The sequence below is a fragment of the Pithys albifrons genome, chromosome 1, assembly GCF_047495875.1.
Source record: "Pithys albifrons albifrons isolate INPA30051 chromosome 1, PitAlb_v1, whole genome shotgun sequence".
NCBI lineage: Eukaryota > Metazoa > Chordata > Aves > Passeriformes > Thamnophilidae > Pithys > Pithys albifrons.
In genome coordinates this window covers 98,958,383-98,978,564 of record NC_092458.1, presented here as the reverse complement: position 1 = coordinate 98,978,564, position 20,182 = coordinate 98,958,383, and the positions used below count along the sequence as shown (strand labels likewise).

The 20,182-nt window shown below is 39.1% G+C and overlaps 1 pseudogene; it reads right to left on the bottom strand.

The window, feature by feature from the left end:
• Nucleotides 1-3,125: 3,125 nt before the first annotated feature.
• Nucleotides 3,126-19,997, bottom strand: LOC139678082 (suppressor of tumorigenicity 14 protein-like; annotated as a pseudogene).
• Between the last annotated feature and the right edge of the window lie 185 nt (nucleotides 19,998-20,182).

The following is a 20,182-nucleotide window of genomic DNA, read 5'->3' as shown; positions in this document are numbered from 1 at the left end:
GTGAAAGATCATGTAGCGTGTAGTTTGCTTAGGCTGTGAATCCATTAACACTCATAATTCTAGTCTTCCTGTATAGACAATAAAGAAATGAACATTACTGACACTTGTGTTGTGAATTGTCTTTTCTCTAGTTGTTACACTCCCTAAAATCACATCAGGTGTTAAAGAATCATTTACCTCTATTAACATACTATCCAATCTAAACCTGAGAAGCTGATTTCAGGTAAGAAAACTGCAAAGGATAGATCTGAGGAGAAGAGGAAGATGACCTTCAATTTCAACCTATGCTCTACAGGTGATGTTTTTATGAAGCAATCATGGTGATCTGCTTTGCATTAACTTCCTACAAGAACTCTCCTGTGCACTTAAAGTCACTCACAACTGCTTACTGCAGCCGGGGCTGATTCCATCCCCAACCTCCCCACTATCCTTCTTTCTACCTCCTCTTATTTCTCCTGTTCTGACTCCATCCTCGGGTTTCTGCTTCCCTCTGGATCAAAGGGGCAGAGCAGACAGGTGGTAACTGCATTCTTGCTTACTAATTTGTTCCAGCAATGGGAGCATCATGCATTAAGAGCCTAACAATGCCTCTCTCACCAGCTCCCTTTCCTGCTGTCTGGGTATCCACTCAGAGTACTGCTCCTCCTTTTTGCTTCCAAAATCTTGGTATGCTTTCTTCCCCCGCCCCACCACTTCTTCCTTTGTGCAACTCAACTGGCTACTGATGCCTGAAGCATATCCAGGGTTCAGATTCCTGATGTAATGTCACAGCCATCCAGGCAAAAGCATGCTACAAAACTAAGCAAATGTCTTATGTTTATTCAACAAGTTAAAAGAAATTGTATAACTTCACCTTTTGGTTCTGAGAATCCTTAAAACTCTGGAGGACTGAGCATAAATCTGAGCAGTTATCAAGATTAAAAGGTGTGTCTGGATCCACAAGGTTTTACCTGTGACATTTTCACTAGAAAACCTTTTTCAGCTACTCTGGCTGGAGAACAGCTTCATTAATTTCATTTCCACTCACAGTAAAAGACATTACCTCCTACAGAATTGTCTGCAACCAAAATGGTTCTTGTGAGTCAAATGAGTTAATGATTATGAATCTCACTATGCAAAGGCAAAAGTCCTTATTTTCTTTGTGTCTGTGAAGGAGCTCCTTAAAGCTCTGATTTTCTTTCATCTGAGGGTTCTAACTCCCACACTTGGTGCCCTTCTTGCATATGAAATACTGGCTCTTCTGACACACATTGCTGAGAAACTCTTAAAGAAAATGGGAAATCAAGAGCTGACCTGAACTTTCTGGGCTAAGCTTTTATCTAAAAGAGAACAGCAGGAAAATTTTTCTTCCCTAGCCAAGACATCTCTGGTTTCCATATAAGGAAAAGAAACTAGTGCCTATAAACATGCACTTTAGTAACAGGGTTAGTCTAGGCTTAGGTTTACAAAAAGAAAAAAACACCAAGGTGCAAATGTAGTTCTGATTACACCTGGGGATTATAGTTTCAGAGGCACAATCAAACAAATACAACATAGCCACTTGCAATTTGACCATATTTTTAGTAAAGAGAAGATGTGAATGACTGTCTAGCCACTAAAGAAACCTCCTGAAATACAGGCTTTGAGTATAGCTTATGCTCTAAGTTTGACAGAAGCCTGGGCAAGGTGCCCAACACTGGAGTGAGAAAGGAAGGAAAAGTAGTATCAGTGTTAGAAAGAGGAATCTTACTGCATGTAGATTACAGTGGTAGTTCATTCCAGCATTTTCCACACATGCCATCAAGTTGGTTCTGAAACTAAAAGATCACATATTCATGTGCAGCAGAGTAAGTGTGCTTAGGTGGACAGCAATGCAATGACAGACATTCAAATTGTTGACTTAATTTCAGTTTTTTAAAAAATACATTAGTGGTGAAAGCTAGACACTTCCAAATATTGAGCACAATTTAAAGACCATCTACATGGACTTCAGGCCATCTAAACAGATCTTTTTTAAGCTAAATACCAGTATTCTAAAGTCCCATAAACAGTTTTGGAAACCTTAATTCAGCTAGATTTGGGATGATCAGCTCATCAGGAGATTATCAAAACTAGATTTACTGACAGGCTTAAAGGAATGTGGCTGTCATTTTCTTTTCTACTTTCTTTGAGCCCAAGGATACATCCAATCACATAAATCTATTTTTCTTTCATGTCCCTTTCAATGAAGTGTGGCCATGTGGGCACAGCCCAGAAAGATACACAAAACAAAAATACTGAGCCTGAAACTCTGCTTGCTGTGGACCAAGAACATGATGAAAAACAGCACAAACAGCACAAATGTAAAAATTCACAACGCATGCCACAGCCAGAGAAATACACCTGTAACATATTGAAAACATTTAAACCCTTCAGTTATGTTCTAACTGTAAAGAAAATGTAAGAAAAAGCATTAAAAGTTTTTTAGTTTAATTAATTAAAACTGATTAATTCTTCCCCTTTATTTAGACACCATGCTCTTCCAGTTATTTAAGAGAAATTTCTTGCATCCTAAGATTTGTGAGCTATATGTCTGGTATTTTTAAGAAAACACAGGAGAGAACCCAAAAGTTACAGTTTGGAAAGTAATAGGAGTGCAGTAGGAGCATAACTAGAGGATGTAGTTTTATGCACTATACATGAATTGTACTTTTGAGAAATATGAAATAAATATTTATGTTTAGAATCCTGTAGTGTCACTAAGGCAACATACATGAGTTAAGTATATATGGAATGTGGCTATGACTATCCAGATATATGCATGTGGAAATAGTTAGAGGTATAAAGATAACCAGGGACATGAAAGAAGTCTTGCACAAGAGAGATTTGACTGGATATTTTTTACAGTTCTACTCCACTTTGTTTTGTTGCTAAAGCAGTGCTGTTTCTGATAATGAGGATAAGGAAGATGAATCCCTAAGAAATTTGACGTTGCTCTGGATCTGAACAGTTATTGCTCGGTGAACCACAAATGATGGTTTCTTTATTAAGAAAATGTATTCTTTCACAAAGAAACAGTCAAAGGCATTTTCATGTTATGTCATCAGATAGACTAAAGTAGGAAGTGCCTTTCATATGGAGATGATCCGCATTTTCTCCTTGGCTGATCAGTTTGTATTCCAACGGATCCAGTCATAAAGTGCCACCACTCTTTGTGTACACACCAGGATGTTTGTGCTGAGTGCATCCTTCACCCCAGCTCACAATGCCAGCAACGTACCATCTATTTTCATTTCCTGTGCAGGCCAAGGGACCTCCAAAATCTCCCTAAAATGAAGGGAGTCCAGCCATTAGTATACACAGACACATAGAGCATTGTAACAAAAGTTAGGTTATTTAAGAACAATAAATAAATCTCTTGCTTTCTCAAATTAAAACTTAATACTAGAATCTAAATTCTGGATAGAATGTACCCAGCTAGACATCAAATTTATTCAATCATTTTAACTTGAGGAAGTAGAACACTAAGCACTATAAAGCATTGGCAATAAGTAGTTTATAAAAGTACTCTTTGCTAATTCCCACTACAGGATTCATAAAACAACTCAACACATCCCAAATGGGGAGAGATGATGATAGGGATAGAAAGGGGGAATTCTACTACTATTTGACCATAAATTGTTCACAGGTTGAGGGCAGAACTCCTATACTGCATGTTAAATAGGAACAGAAAGATACCACATCCTTCAATTAAGCAAACAAACCAACCCCCCAAACAACCAACAACAAAACCCAACAAACCGAAAGAAACCCAACCCCCAAAACCAAACCAGGCCAATTAAGTATTATCATGAGTTTCATAATCAAGACTGTCTACATTTGTAGAGGGAGATGAAGGAATAAAGACTAAGGAATGTGGAAATAAGAACTGGGTCTTCAAATGGAGCATGCAGCTCTACACAGCAATGTAGGAAAATAAAAAAATCTCGTTCAGTTCAGTTCACAGGATCAAAGTGCATTTGGGCTCATCAATGCTTTTGTGCCCTTCATTGTTTTAACCTTATATGTCTTCTTGAACTGGTCTGTTCACAGAATTGAGTAGCTACAGTGCATCTCCTCTCTGCAGCTGTTCCTTACGCACACGAGGCAGTCAGCAGCCTCCAAACTGACCCTGGGATTTAGTTGCTGAGCTCAGTTGGAGCTAAAACATGCAAAACATCAGAAGAAAGCCATGGACCAAGAAAACAGAAGCCTTCATCACCCAAACAAACAAAATTATCTAGAGATAACAGAAGAAGCCAGAGAGTTCTTCCTCTCTCTCAGGCTGCTGTCCTACTAGCAATTTTAATGATCCAAGAGGCTGATCCCAAAGTGACCTGAGAAAGAAGGATACACAGTCCAGCCAATTACACAGCCTGTTCTGAAAGTCCAAAAGGGCTGCGTGCTGGTGGAGAGAGGAAGGATCCTACTCAGAGGAACTAAGATCAAAGAACATCCTAGAGCAATAAGAAAACAGTCTGAAAGAGTCAGTGTTTTATTTTTCACTGTAAGTATGAGATCCTCTGAAGATGAAAGGTGTTTGGAAGCTTCACATAACTTGTGAATACCACTTATCAACTTGTGCAACGCATGCACAGCTTACATGTCCAGGAAGAAATGAACAAAACAGCATGACCACAGGTCTGAAATGATAGTAAAAGGGTTTCAGTGTGTTGTGGGGGTTTCCTGAACTGCAAACATCAGCACTGTACAGGAAATATACTAGTGACAGAAAACAAAAAAATAGCCAAGATGCTACTCTAACCAAGAACTTAAAGGTCCAGGGGGCCAGCATGCTGGGATTCAAATGCAGCATATTGCGTTGGAAACTGGCCAGTATGATACATAGCTGAATTGCTTAAATATGTTCATCTAAAAATTCAAGGGCATTTCTTAAGCAATACATTTCTTTTGAGAAATGTCATACTTCTAAACCAACATGCTTTAGCAAAACAATTCCGAGGTCTAAGGTTATAGATAAACTGTACATAAAGATAACAAAAAAAATAGTTCACTAAATTAGAACTTAGAGACTGCAAGAAAATCTTGCAAATGGTGTATTCTGTATAAGGAAGTTTGACCCATTTTGAGGTGCAATCTTGCAAAAATTATCCTATTACATTGAAATGGTTTTTTATGTTCTAATTTATGTATTACATCAGAATATAATCTAATTGCCACAATCTGAAAGTCAATAACACATTTTTCTCCTTTACACAGTAACTGGTATAAAAACCACATTTGTAATTTTCATCATAAGGAGTTTAAATACTAATCAAGTACACAACCAATCTAATAACTGACATGGAGAAAGAAGGCAGAGTCAGGACAACTGAAGTACATCCAAAGAGCAGTTTTCGTGTGTGTGTGTGTAGATAAATGAGGTCATATAACTAATGGTGCAATGATGTAGTCAAAACTTATACACATGAATGAACATCTGAAATTAAAAGGCAGCATTGCAGCTGCAGTACCCAAACCTAGCTTAGCTTTTGCATTTGTATTTCTTTGTGACAACACATTACTTATCATACTGTTATCGTATTTTACCAATTCCACACCCAGACACAAAAAAAGAAAAAAAGAAATTCATACAAGTAGCAGAACTCACAGATGGACCTGAATTTATTTCTTTCATCCTTATATTTTTGTTCTACAGTTATATTTCATATAAGAGGAGATGAAAAAGAATTATTCCCAACACATTTGACCCTTTGTCTTTGCAAAACAATGTTTCTCAAGAGTTTCAGAGATTATCTATGCCATAGTTCCTTCCTTATTTTGGAGAGCCTTTAGTTACCATGTTAAGTTAACCATACACTCACACTCAAAATATCTCACTATTCTACTAATAAAAACAAAAAGAAAAAGTACACAAACAAGCCACAACTCTGAACAGTTTTCCAATGAAAGCAATAAAGCAAGTATTTCTTCTTAGTTTTTCTACAAATTCCAGATTACCTGGCATGCATCAATGTTACCATTAAGATTCTCAGCACACAGCATACATGATGTAATAAGATCATAATACAGTGTGTTGCAAATGGTTTGGTTAATTATTCTCACTCAAGCTTCCTGCAGTGTTTGATAAAATGATCTAGAAAAAAATACAAATTGTATTGCAGAGGTTAAGGTGGTACAAATTTCTAATAGAGATACATACCACTTATGAAAACAAAAGAGAATTGCTTCAAGCTCTAAATCTATCCACCTAATGACAGCAGAGTAATTCCCTTCCCTTCAAATGGTGCCTGCCCTCAACTTTTGAAAGTTGTTGTCCACACTACCCTCTAGACATAGAGGTCCCAATGCACCACCTGTCCATGTCCCTAGTCTTTATCCTTATGAGCTTGTTCTGCCAGAAAGTAGTAAAAATGCTATGCAAATGATGAGATAACTTTCCACACAGGGTGACTAACTTGGAATGCCATTTCAAATTATGTCCAAGGACAATATGTTATTATTTACATTATGGTTGTGCTACAAAAAAATGTCCAAGTGCTACAAAATGAAATTTATATGTTGTTTTCAGTCATCTCACATCTACAGGAAAAACAGAGGAATAAAGCTGAAGGGGGGAAAACATATAATTTAAAAAAAACAGCCTGCAAGTCACACCTGATGCTGAGCTTATTTCTGTACTATAATATTACATAAGATGCCATTCTGAACTAAATGTTTTGAGTTATGTTTTGGCCCAATAGTGTACATAACCTTTTCAATACCTGGATGATCAAAGGAGGTACAGGGTTTTGGTTTGTTTGCTTATTCAGCTTCTAGGGCTGGTTCTGAATAAAACAGATAAGATAGAAGAATATGTTTCTTTTATGTATCATTATATTGAATTTGAATATTACACAAGTCATTTTGATAAATGCCTCCTTGACACCCAATCCCGTCAGATCTCGGAAGCCAAGCAGGGTCAGCCCTGGTTAGTACTTGGATGGGAGACCTCCTGGGAATAGCAGGGGCTGTAGGTTCTAGTCCTGAGGACTTCACTGTCACTGTCCAAGCTCGCTCAGCTGTGGCAGATGAACCTTAGGAGTTAAAGGGTGGGGCCAGTTTCGCACACACTGTGCCTCACCTAAAAAATCCACTGCGCAGGCTTGAAGGACACACCCATGTGGGTAGAGCCCTTCCCAAATCTTCGTTTGCAAAGCTTAGCCATACATTTTTATGAAAAGCAAGATGTTGTATCAAGGCATCAATTGTAAAGCCATTTGCACTTCATTAGGTTATTATGTTATTAATGAGATTTAAATATATTTTAAAGGCATATTAAGTAATTCAGAACTAGCACAGCCTATGGCTTCTGACCAAACATGAGAAATTAGGTCTCAGCACAACTGTGGTGACCTCTGAAGTGCTGAGGGACTGTCCAAGCTCAGGTTTCAACTCTGGCTTCAATTTCATGTTGAGACAGGGCTGAGATCCCCTGGGCTCCCCACCTCTCCTCTCCAACTCAGTTTGCTTTTTTCTGCCTTCCTACTGCAGCTGCACAGAGGCAAAACTCTTCATGGGGCAAACATTAAACTGACTTTAGTTAAGACAGAGAAAACAAAAAATCCTCCATGATATTTTTGCAGTTACTGCTATTTGTGGCCCCATATTGTCGCAAATGTAGTCTTAGAGACAAATGCTTCCTCTGCAATAGTTGCAAGTCACTGTTTATCTGCAAGATACCTATTCAACAGAAAAAATGAGTCATGAGCAGGGGCATATTTTTGTAAATCTGTGGTCATTTGCTTTTTGATGATCCGTGACAACTGAGTGTGCATTTTATCACTTACCATCTGCCACCCAAGCAAACATTCAGAATTCACAGACTGTAGCTAAGGAGGTCTTTTCTAACCTTTTGTAGATCCACTAAGCAAACCACAGGGTGGTATTTTTTTTGCTTACAAGTGTAAATATTTAATTTTTAGAGTTTAAAACTAAGACAAACTTGCTAGAAGCATATCCAAGAAATGAACATACTATTTTCTTTTATGGCTCCCCAGCCAGTTCCATAGCAGACAGTTCCATAAAGAAATCCTCTAGAGGTACTGGGTAAACAAATGGACTGTACCAGCTCACCGAAGAATACAGTCATCACCATTTCCAACAGGGCAATGTCATACTCTGAGACAGATTGGCCATACTGTGGGTGGACAATAATCCTTTTGATTGATCTCATAGCTACTTGATTGCTCTTTCCATTAATAGTATGTAAGTCCATATATTTTTACATCCAAAAGGAGTGGAGTATCTGTAAAAAGAATGTTTTTAGAACATCCCATTGGAAAGTAATGTAGTGTTAGTTCTTCTATTTTAACTACTTTTCAGTATTAAAGGAGATTCATCAAAACCAAAGTGAATGAAGTAAAATACTCCTTTGCAAGATAGATGCAGTGTAGTCTCTGTCTCCTAAAACATATAATGTTTTTACTTGCTATTTTAAAAAAAACATTAATTTCCTGGAGTTCTGCAATCAATTCCTGGCAACGCACCATGCTTTGGGAGTCAGAAAACCATACTATCAAAGTCTGTTTCCTCCTTGCTACATGTAGAAGGTATGCCTTTTCAATTTGCACTACTTAAACTGAACATCAGTGAGTTTTACACTCCGTTTATCCATAAATAGGAGCTTTTCTGGAGAGAAAAAGCCATAGCTTCTATTCACAAAATCTCTGCCTTATGAAAGAAAAATAAACAAACAAACCAACCTAACAAAACACTGCTTTATTGTGCAAGGCTGACTGGCAATAGAAGCAAAATAATAAGTATTTCAGACTTTTGAAGCCAGCAGACTACAATATTGAGTGTTCATGCAGTGATATGTCACAGAGTTATAACCTGAAACAACTTTTCTAGACAAGGAATAGCTATTGCAGACTTTTGAAAGAAACACAGTAAGGTTATAAAACTGTACATACTCTGAGACAAGATAATTTCCTCATACCTCACAGAATCAGAATCCAGGAAACAGTACGCAGCAGGTATGAACCACCTGTTGGAAATAACAGAGGGGCCACATATGTGACCTTGTGCTCCCATGTCTAAACTTGCTTGCCAAGGCCACTTTCCAGTTCTTGCATTTTCACCTCCAATGATTCTGTTTTTCTTAATCTAGTGTTTTTCACAAGATAATAGAAATTATTGAATACAATAGTAACAAAGCACCACAACGTCATTTCACTTTGCCACGCTTAACACAAACTTTTATCCATATACCACAAAGCTGTTGGGAAAAAAATATTTTATTACTGTGAAATTTGTAAAAGGGCAAATACTTAAACATTGTCACTCAATGGGCAGGCGAGATATAAGCCAATCATTGCCTATTCTCTCTTGTAGCTTTCTAAAGAGGTTAAAAATTCAAAAAGACATTTAAGTACAATTCTAAGCTGAGTTGTTTTCAAAAGTTCACTTGAATATATTCTCACATTTTCCCCTCCTTCCAAACACAGTTCTTTGCATTTCATTCAGCTCCAACAAGCACTAAGACCTTCCAGCTTATCCTGGAAGTGTGCATTGCTTGAAAAAAGTCAACACACAGAGAATGGACGAGTGGATTTAAAACAAGCAGTGCAAAAGTCAAGACAGACATTTTCATACAGATGCTACTGGGATTTGGTTTTTAACTTACATTTGATTTAATCAATTCTCAATCCAATAGTGCTTGACCATAACAAATTCCTGACTCAGTTTCCCAGGTCATGAACTAATTTTTACATAAATGTTACCACACCACAGTTCATTTCATCAGATCCATCAGCACATTCTCTCTTCCCATCACACTCAGGATTTGGTTTCAGCAAGCACTTTCCATTGAGGCATTTGTATGCATAATGGGAGCAATCTTTGTAGGCTGAAATAAGAGAGAGAAGATAGTGCCACCTCTTTCAAATTATTAAAAAACCCTTGCATGTTCAATAAGTTGCTCAAAACTACACATTCCAGTCTGCTTGAAGCCATAGTCTGTACTGGCGTAAACTGGTCCCTCTACAGAGAAGATACAGGGAAATCTTTTACTCTGATTAATGATCATACTAATTTCAGTCTTCATTATCTATGAGGAAAAAGGCAAAAAAGCATCCAACTGTCTTCACTACCCCTTTACTTAACTCTAAACTGAGTAAGCTAGGCTTGTCAGATCTGTTCTTTTACCTTCACCAGCACTAATGGCATTATGAGTTATAAATCTTCACAGCACATTTGCATTTTTAAGTGAAATTGAAAAAAAAATGTAGAAGAACTTTATACCTCTCTCCAAGAATTTTTTTCTAAGTACTATCAAACTTTACTGTGTAAGAGTCCCAACATATCTCAGCAATAGACTTCCATCGCTGTTGTTTTTATCACCAGTTGTTTATGCTGACCTCTAAACAGAGGGAGGGAGGTTTCATTCAACAAAGACATAATCCTGGCTGCCTCAGGGACCTAAGATTGAAAGTAAGCAAAGAATTATGAAGGCAAAATGCAGCAAATCACTGGGGAGACATTGGTAGTACTGGCAAAGTCTGTAACCATTGTAGATCTACAGTAAAAAGACTGTGAATGTGGCAAAAGTAACCAACCTACTATATCTCTTTCCCTTACATTATTTTGTACCAATTTGGCAGCACTTGGGCGAAAAGTGCTCTTCCAATAGGATCACTAGCAAAATGTGGTTTGCTCATCTTTCTAAAATCACAGATATTTTGGATTTTATGTCATTAATTTTCTAGACTCTCCTAAGATCTGGTTATACTCTGCATATTTTATTTTCACTACTATGAAACTTAGTGCCAGGAAAAAGAAATATTTAGAAACAACACATTTGTCCATTAAAATAAGCATGTTCCTGCTTCCACCATATTTCAGAAGATAGCTAAAAATATAAACTTACGGCAGTTGTTTTCATCACTGTCCTCCCCACAGCCATCATCATCTTTACAAGACTTATACTGGTGCTTACACTTCCCGTCACCACAGTTCAACTGTTCCAGAATACAACCTGAAGAAGAAAGGTCTGTAAATGCTTTGCAATTCAAATACCAGGCTAGCAGCTATGAGCTACAAACCCTACCAGAGGTCACCTTGATATTGCTGTGCCATCTCTGTCAGACATTAATCTACCATGGTTTTAATAGCATCCAGTGACAGAGAGACTTGGTCCATTACCTAACTAGTGCTGTGCTCTCTAACCTTGGATTACCTCCTGGTCACTTTTTCTGGCATCTCTTCACTGTTGCTTGTCATCTTTGATGTGCAGTGCCAAATTTGGGTACAATACTCAGCTGAAGCCTTCCCACTGATGACTAGGAAGATATTTTCAAACTCTCGCTTTATGTCCTAATGTGACACTTGAAAAAAACCCTGAAACAAAACAAAGACAACCAAACAAAAAAAAAAAAAGAATGTTATAGTTTGAGCTGGCAAAATGCCAACTGCCTGGTACCCAGTCAAAAAGTCCACTCCCAGAGCAGAAGAGTGAGGGAAAACAGCAGAAACAAGGCTTTAAACATGGTGAGGTTTTTATATTTATACAGAGAAGAGAAGAGCTTAACACAGAATATGAAATAGCACATAGTGACAGGAAACAACAACAGGCTCACCAAGGTTGCCCCAGCTAACAAGCAAAATTCCAAGCCAACCAAACCTCCTCCCCAAAGGAAACCTCCCAGCAAGAGGGAAAGAGGAATTAAGAGGAATATGCTCACGTCCCTGGGTAAACAGCCGCGCGGACCAGCAGCAGGGCCTGATATCAGCAGTCAGGGAGTGGGAACCCTCCTGGTCAGAAGCATGGACCGAAAAGGGGCGAGACTCCTCCCACCTTGCTTGTTATACTCTCCGACACTTCCTGATGATGTCAGATGATATGAAATACCTCTTTGGCTGCTTAAGTCAGATGATACCTGTCCCCTCTAATCTGTGTCACATCCTTTGAGGCCTGCTAAAAACTGAGGCCTAAATGGGGACCTATGCTGACTAAAGCCAAAACTACCACAACATCCACCCCTAATTTCATATCATATGACGTCAACAGCCCATATCCCACATTAATCATTTTCCCGTGCTTATATGCATATATATGGTCCACATGCAGTCCTTTGAGGCAGATGTTCTTTCATCAAGGATCAGCACCAGCATCAGTTCAGCTTGGGTCCTTCGCCTTTTGGTTAAAGTCACAGTTCCAAGTTCAGGACTGGTTCATGGGTTAGGGCTGCCTTATTGTTGGACATCATGGGATACCAGTAGCAGCTTTGTTTGGGTCTTTCTCATCTGGTGTCTGGTTTCCTGCAAAACACAACTCAAGGCACACAATTAGTTTTTCCCCAAGGCTAAGTTGCCTTGGAGCACACACTGGATCTCAGCATCTTTTCTCATCACCCACCAGGTATTCCCAGGCCCTTGGGCAAAAACAAACCCACGAATGGGTTTGCTTTGGCCTGAGGGAGAAGTAATCCTAGCAGATTTCCCTAACATGCCTCTCAGGTGAATTGCGGGAACTTTGTCTCCATCCACCGTGTGGAGGGGTTCTGTTTGGGCAGGACCAACTCGATTGATAGAGCCTCTAGTGTTAACCAACCAGGTGGCCTTGGCTGGGTGCTTATCCCAGTTCCTCAGAGTTCTTTCAGCTAGTGTCTTCAGAGTTGTTTTCAACAGTCCATTGCACCTTTCAACTTTTCCAGCCGCAGGTGCATGATATGGAATGTGATATACCCATTCAATACCATGCTCCCGTGCCCAAGTGGCCACTAGATTGTTTTTGAAATGAGTCCCATTGTCTGACTCAATGCGATCTGAAGTGCCATGTCTCCACAGGACCTGCTTCTCAAGGCCAAGGATAGTATTCCGGGCCGTTGCATGTGATACCAAATAAGTCTCTAGCCATCCGGTGGTCGCTTCAACCATGGTAAGCACATAGCGCTTACCTTGGCTAGTCTGTGGCAATGTGATGTAGTCCACCTGCCAGGCTTCTCTGTATCTATATATGTCCCAGTGTCCACCATACCAGAGGGGCTTCAACCTTTTTGCCTGCTTATTGGAGCACAGGTTTCACAATCACGGATAACCTGAGAGATAATGTCCATGGTTAAATCCACTCCTCGGTCTTGTGCCCATTTATAAGTTGCGTCCCGGCCTTGGTGACCTGAAGCATCATGGGCCCATCAATCTAAATGGAAACTAGCAAATTAATCTCATATTAACTCACTCCCTGTAAGGGTTGAAAGTGATTCAGCACAGATACATAAAAACTACTGATAGCAAACACTTTAATTTGTTAAGGGAATGTATTTTACACAGGAGCATCCAAGGAGAGGGAAAATAAAAATCAAAACTAGACATTCTCTTTAACATTACTGTGCTAGTTTAAAGGTAAACCAGCAGGAGAAATGAACCCAACACAAAAGAGATTATAAGTCAGAGTTACAATTTAATAAAAAAAATTACAATAAATGCAATGATAAAAAGAGAAAGAAGTATAATTCAGCCCCCTGGGGCACAAACACAATGGTGTTCATTAGCCCCTGTGCTGAGCCTCACATGGTACCCCCTGAGTCCAAAGTAAAAAGAAGTGAGAAACCTGTTGGTGTAGATGGTGATTGCAGTCTGGTTGAAGGTGGTAGTCGCAGTCCTGTCGAGGTTCTGGTGGTCCTCTGGATTCAATGAATGGCCCCTCAAGTCCCCAAACCCCCAAGATTATATCCCCTCAGATCCAGATGGGACCACCCAAAATCTCCCTCAGGGTGGGGAATTATGCAATGAGTGATCTCACTCTGTGAGTCATAGGGTATTTTGGAATCACTGATGGCTGATTAGCAGATGCGACACCTCAGGCTGGGTGTGGGGTGCTAACAACTTCTTGGACGGGAGTTATCACAGCTCTTATCTCACAAGTGTCTTTCACTTCTAGCTCACATCGTGAGGGGTCTGGTGTGCCCTGGGCAGCTACTGCAAATGGTCCATTGTTAACAGTTCATGGCAAATGAATAGAGGGTGTAGAATACATAGCTTTGGTCACACTCACACAGTGATAAACTGGTCCCACCTGCTGAACTAGGACAATTACAAATACATATTTCCTGATATTAAAATATTGTAGAAACTAATCTGTGTTACTGAATTCAACCTAATGTCTGATGTAAGTGCCCTGTCAAACATTTTCCAAATCCAGCAATCTCGTTATGAAACAGTCTTTCACCAAGAATTGCTTTCATATTCACTTAAAATAATAACTAGTATAGATGGTCAGTTGTTCCTTTGCAATATATAAAAAATGTTTGTTCTCCTCCACCTTTTCAGATATGTCAGGGGGAAAAAAAAGGAAATAAAATACCTGTGGAAGAATAGGTAGCCAAAACTTCTCCTCTTTCTGCCCAAGCCAAGTCAAATGAAGCTTTTTCCCATTTAGCACCATAGGCAAATTATGAGCAACATCAGATTGAAGGACTAAACACATTTGTCCCATAGTTGTTTTATCAGTTCCAATCTGGAGCAATTTACTCCTCTTCATTGCCTTGCATGTGATGTCAGTGGGAGGAAAGCACACACTGGGCAGCCAGAAGTGTCTCTATTTTCTCTTTACCACTCCCAAAGTTCTTCAGCTGATGGTTGGCATGTGTTTTCCAGGTTAACGCAGAGCAGTGCCTGTGATTTTTAATAACTGTGCTTTAATGGGTACTGAACAATGGGAATAAACTAATCTGAGGTGGGTGACTGCAAGTACTACAGTTGTGGGAGAAGATAAAGTTATTTTTCCCCCTCTCCTGTTACTTCTGCTACAAGCACAGCTGACATAGAAAACCAGTGCTCTCAATACATGCTGCACTCTCAGATAGTCTTCTACAAATTACTGAAATGACTTGATACTGACACAGTACAGCTATTCTACTGCTCCTGGTGAGTCTTAATACAGATTTTTATGACTGTGACTAAGACTTGATTAAATAACTTTGAGCCATCTACTTGCTGCACAGTGCTAGAAGCAGAGCACACAGATAGTACTAGACCTCAACAAATTAGAGTGCTGGGCAATCACCAACCATATGAAGTTTAACAAGGGAAAGTGCCAAATTCTGCATGTGGGATGGGGCAACACCCATTGTGTGTATAGACTGGGGAACAAGAGACAGGTGAGCAGCGCTGCAGAAAGTTACCTGGAGATCCTGGTCTAGGGCAAGTTGAATGTGAGTCAGCAGTGCCCTGGCAGCCAGGAGGGCCAACCATGTCCTGGGGGGCATCAGGCAAAGCATCACCAGCTGGTTGAGGGAGGGGATTGTCCCACTCTGCCCTGCACTGGGGTAGCCTCACCTCAAGTCCTGTATGTAGTTTTGGCCACCACAATATAAAAATTACATTAAACTCACAGAAAGCATCCAAAGTGCAGTCATGAGTACAGTGAAGGGTCTGGAGGGGAAGCCATATGAGGAGCAACCGAGGGCAGTTGGCCTTTTCAGCATGGAGAAGAGGAGACTGAGACCTCAATGTAGTTACAACTTCCTTGTGAGGGGAAGAGGAGGGGCAGGCACTGATCTCTTCTTTGTGGGGACCAGTGACAGGACTCATGGGAACAGCATGAAGCTGAGTCAGGAAAGGTTTAGGCTGGATATCAGGAGATGTTTTTTCACCCAGAAGATGGTTTTATACTGGAACAGGTTTCCCAGGGAAGCGGACACAGCATCAAGCCTGCCAGAGTTCAAGAAGTGTTTGGACTATTCTTTCAGGCATGTGGTGTGATTCTTGGGGTGTCCTGTGCAAGGCCAGAAGTTGGACTCAATAATCCTTATGGGTCCCTTCCAACTCAGTACATTCTATGATTCTAATAAAGAGTGGGGATTTCTCTGTTAAAAAACGTACTCTTAGTCTTAGACTAATCTTCAGCCCATTTTTGAGACAGTAACCAGAGAAACCATAGGACATGGTATAGTTTGTAACTTTTTCTAATAGAAAGAGACACACTGGTGGAAGAAGAAATCCCTAAAATTGTGTGAGTCCTATAGAATGACCAACCATAAAACCTGCCACTTGTTTATATACTGAAAGGCATGAAACAAGAATCTTTACCAGAGACCTTAATACATAAATGATTCTATGTCAACAATGAACAGAACTACATTCAGTCAAGCAAGCTGAGGATCTGAAGAGTTTCCAAAAACTCAACTGATCTCATGAAATTGCAGAGAACTGTAGCTACCTAGACATTATTTGGATAAAGGAGATAAAAGGCATAGAAAAAATATTCCCTCTTTTCTAAGAAATGTCCCATGTAAATATGTGTACCTCCTGAAAATTCTCATTTCACCCTTGGAAGACCCCCAAAATCTAACTGTGATCCAGAAGTGCATAGTCTAGGGAGTCAGGAGAGAGCTATAAGAAACTGAGTCATATTTCTGCAACTGTCAGTGAAAACTATAACAACTTTCTAAACCTGGAAACTGACCCAGAGCAAGTTGAGTTGCGATTTTAGAGAGAAGACTAAGCATTCATGGCTAACTTCTGCTGGCAGAATAGTCATGCTTAGAGGCTCTCTGCCATACAATTTTTATGCTGCAGCTCGGTTATTTTAAGGTGTCAGCAAAGTGCCAAATAATGATATCTACAGAAATGGGGAAATTTTATTTTTACTTCCAATTTTATAGAAGTGTTAATAAAAGCTAGGAAATAAGCTTCTGAAAGCATCTTACATCTAAATGTGTACATTTATTTGTTAGAGACAATGACATTTTAAACATTTGACTCTTGAAATCAGGTTAAGTATAAAAGGTTGATTTGTATGTGGCTGGCCTGTCAAGCATGGTTTCTCAAAAGTTTCTCCTTAAAAATTAAAGTATGTGCTCAATAACTTATGGTCTGTGTGACTGAAGACTTTGTATTTGATATAAAACCCTCTGTAGGTGACCAATTCATCAGAATGAAAGTTGATTGCAACAGAATAGCCATATTCTATGTTTCTGTTGCTTTCTGAAAGAGCTTTACAGTATCTAGCAAGGCAGAAGTGAGATTTATTGATTTCTAACCAAACTGACCATTAGCACCCACGTACATGTATTTTTATTGAAAGGTAATGACACCAAAAATCTTTATAACAATGCAGTAAAGATCAGTTATATTTTGGTGTTACAAAGAGCCTGACAGAAGTATTAGGAAGTCTGTTTACAAATGCCTTCTAATCTACAACTTTTCCAGGAACTTTCCTGGGACTTTGAAGCAAAATACAGCAAGATGATCCGTGTCAGGATCTACCTTATAAATGCAAACTGCTTCAAGCATGCTTCATTTCAGATTTCCCATTTAGGTTTGCAACCCAAAAACTACAAATCCAGTAATAGATTAAGTCATAAAACCAAATCCAACAGCTATTGCTTATTTCAATATGCTCCTTCTCAGAGACAAATCACTCTGAGTAGTAGTTTTTTCAGTGTTAGTGTAACAATTACAATCACTAAAGAGTAAGTGGTATGGAAAATGAAAGTTCTGAAGATGCAAGCTCTTCACCCACATCAAGACCACTGCCAGGAATTTACAGTTCAGCTTCAGCTGCATAAAATCCTGTAGTTTTCTGTATTATTGCTCTTAAGGGAAACAAAAAAGTAAATGCCTGTAGAAAAAACAGGATGCCTAAATTATTGTAATGACAAATGTTCAATACTAGGGCAGGATTAAGAACATTCTTCTGCCAAAGTTCTTTGGAAGCATGAATTTTTTTTGTTGTTGAAAGTTATCTTTCTGCACTGTAAGTGGTGATGTATTTTTTTCTTATGTACAGTACATTGTGCAGAACATCAATGTGCAAATCAATATGTCAGAAAACAGTGTATTTATTCACCTAACTACATTCCATCAATTTCTAACCAATTTTTATTGTATTTACTGAACCCTGGAGTCTTCTTTTGAATTTGTATTACAGGGACTTTTAGTGACAGCTTGCAGCCAGGCAATGGTGCCTAAAAATTGAAGGATAATTATGCAGATACACATATTCACAAAGTGAAAAATGCCTGTGCTTCCAATACGGCAAATCTTGGTTTCCTTATTATCAGATTGAGAGTACTGCCTTTCTATTGTGCTAATTATTGTCTTTGAAGAATCAAAAAACTTCACTAATTTAAAAATCTCTATAAATCTTTTTAGATCTAACTTTTGCCATACTGTGCTAGACAAAGGAGTTGCGAGCATTTCTTCAGTCAGCATAAAGCACTATATCAGAAGTTTATGCTATGTTAGTCCTGTCACATGTTCCCATTCTTCTCCTGCATAGAGACGAGAGTTTTGTGCTACAAGCTGCTAATAATTTTTATAGAGCACATTAAAGGTAGTGACTGTTACCGAGTCACATATATTGAAAGCTTCCTTGTCCTAGCAAGTGAAGTAGTCTCTACACTTTAATCCAGCTGAGATAACGGTGCTCCTTGCTGATGAATTTCTCTCCCAGTGTGTGGTGGTCATTATATTTCCTGGAATGGGACACTGAGTTCCCCATATTACCCAAGTTACTATCCACCAAACATTGACTGCAGCTGGATCATCAGAGTAAGTTCTGGGAACTCTTCTGAGTACTGATGACTTTTTAATGTTAATGAGCAAAAAAAATTGGTTGAAATTACTTTTGATGTGGGTGGAACAGAGAAAAACCTAATGAGACTACTGCACCTGACTTCTTTTTAGGCACCCATTTCTTTCCTGCCTTATGCAGAGGTACCAGCTATGGGAGGGAAACATTGCCAACTTCGAGTATTATTCAGGACAGAAGCAAATTAGTGGGTAAGATGACAAGTCCTAGCAGCCAGAGAAAATTAATAATAATTGGCACCTTTTCTTCTATGTCAGAAAGAAAAAATGGTCATGTAAGTCACACCTCATAGGATGGATACCACACTGAATTCTGCAGAAAATAGGATGTTCTCTGGCTCAGAAATTTAGCTCTGAATTTTCAGCAAGTCTTTTGGCAGGGCTTAGAATCTACTCATGATTTCTACCAATTCCCCAGTGTGTTTGTCTGTTGCTCCATCAAGCATTTAAGTACTTTTTTATTTTCCCTAGCAAAGTGTGATTGTTTCTACCTTGTCTGAAATTTTACCCAAGAACTTAACAGTTTTTCAGCCACTGATCTAGCTTCTTTTGCATAGCAGTATCCTTTCACAATCTAGACTTTTCTAATCCCCTTTTGCCCCTACCCTTACAACTCTATTCTCTTTTCCTTACCAGACTGCATCACCTTTTCCTGCTCTGGCCAAGCCTCACCACCACCAGCTCATCGCACACGCCATGAACAGGAGGCAACTGGGCTGCAGTTGCTACAATCTCTGCTTCACATCTTCTACTTCCTGTGTCATATTCTCTTTGCCCCTCTCCATGCAATAAGAACACCAAGTATATGAAACCAATCTCAAAGTATCCTTGACGTGGAGAAATCAGGCAAAGTGAATTAAAGCCAAAACTATCTAATCACAAGACAAGTAAATTATATATAATTTTCTATAGGGTTTTTTTGAAAATGCCAAGAATAGGAGCCACAGCTTATTGCAATTCAGTGGGAACTATTAAATTTCAACCATTTTAGTCAGAACATCAGAATAAAAGCTATAAGGTATTTTCATCTGGCCTTTATTTGGAACACAAGCCAGAGAGATTTCCTAGTCTGGTTTAGTTCGTAGGCCCTACACACATAAGGAAACTGCCTTTTTTTCTGTTACAGGATTCCTCTCCCCCTCCCCTGCCCCCCTCCACCCCAACCACCCCGGTATAAGTTGGGATTGAAGCATAATTACCTGATTTTAACATCCCATCATATTCTGTGGAATCTGAAACTGACATTTAATAACTATCAGCTACACAAGCCAAAGACACAAACTGGAGAAAGAAGAGAGAATAAGTATTAAATGACAGACACATTGTTACCAAAAAGCTCCATTGTAACAAGATTAAAATCTTCCTTCCCAGAAGAACTGAACAAATGAGTTGCACCCGCATTTATGTGCTACCTGCAAAAGGAATGCAAAGTCCCAGAAGTTTATTATTGCGCATACCGGCATGTCTCCAGACATCTGCATAGAACAGCCACCACAAGGAACAGCCCTCTTCCTTATTCACCAAGATTTGAAAAAAGAGTAATTGTTACTCCCATATGTGAATTCCAGAATCAGCAAGACACATACAAAGAAATTCCACCACCAAACAGTTTTTCCAAATGTGATTTTTAATTAAGATATCCAGGACA